The sequence below is a fragment of the Canis lupus genome, chromosome 5 (assembly GCF_003254725.2).
Source record: "Canis lupus dingo isolate Sandy chromosome 5, ASM325472v2, whole genome shotgun sequence".
Lineage (NCBI taxonomy): Eukaryota > Metazoa > Chordata > Mammalia > Carnivora > Canidae > Canis > Canis lupus.
The window spans coordinates 25,250,381-25,251,475 of record NC_064247.1 but is presented as its reverse complement, the minus strand read 5'-3'; the positions used below and the strand labels follow the sequence as shown (position 1 = coordinate 25,251,475).

Sequence of the window (1,095 nt, the reverse complement as noted above, 5' to 3'; positions counted from 1 at the left end):
CCTCTGTCTCTCATAAATAAATAAAATCTTGAAAAAAAAAAGAGAGCTATCTTTTAAAGAAAAGTGTTTAAAGTGAAAAAGAAAAGTCCCTATATTTACCCATGTAGTTACTGTTTCTGTTGTTTTCCCTTTCTGTGTGCAGATTCAGGTTTGCATCTGATATAATGTACATCCACCTGAAGGACTTCTCTTAACATGTCTTAACATGTCTCTGTGTAAAGAATTATTACAACTTGTGTATGCCTGAAAAAAGTAATTTTTAAAAATAAGTCTTTAAATTGTTTTTGTTTGTTAATTTCAAAAACCTCACTAGTTGAATAAAGAGTTTAATACAGGTATACAAAAAAGGAAGCCCCATTAGGGTTTCATTAGGATGAAATGGGATTAGCTTTGTAGTTCTCATAATCCTCTTCACAGAAGAATGCAATTTCAGTTTCATTGTTGATTTTAGCTTTCAGATTACTACCTTCTTTTAACAGGGGTCTGTCATTTTTCAAACTCAACACAAGTTAATCTGTCTTTGATTTATTGCTTGATGAGTTGTCTTTAGTTTATCATATTTATAATTTCTGAATGGTGGTGCAGGCTGGTCCTTAAAGAGGCATCTTGCTTTAGAAATACTCTAAATTCCTTTACATTGTACTCCAAATTAACTCCATGATCTACTACAGGTTTGTATTTGTGATTCTCAGATGAATGAATGAGACAAACTGTAATGGTCACTTCTCCAGAAGTCATGTGAAGAAATTCCTTTTGATCCAAAATTTCATTCACAGGTAGGTTCCCTAGGGAATCCTAGACATATGTGCACAAAGGAAAACTCAATTTATATATTTTGCCCATTTTATTTTACTCTGACACTCAGCAAATGAGGGCTGTAAATAGTCAAAATTGCTATCCCAATATTCTTCTTTTTTGAAGACTGTTTTTGATTGATATGTAATTTGAGGTTGACAGATGTTTTTCTTTCAATGCTTTAAAGACCTTGCACCTCTATTTTTTCTTCTATTGTTTCTAGTGAGAATTGTATAGCTTTGTTCTTCTGAACATACAGCAGATATTTTCTAAGTGATTTTGAGATTTTATCACTGGTTT

At 31.9% G+C, this 1,095-nt stretch overlaps 1 pseudogene; it reads right to left on the bottom strand.

Annotated features, from left to right (window-relative positions):
- Window positions 1–368: 368 nt before the first annotated feature.
- Window positions 369–738, bottom strand: LOC112671417 (UPF0538 protein C2orf76-like; annotated as a pseudogene).
- Between the last annotated feature and the right edge of the window lie 357 nt (window positions 739–1,095).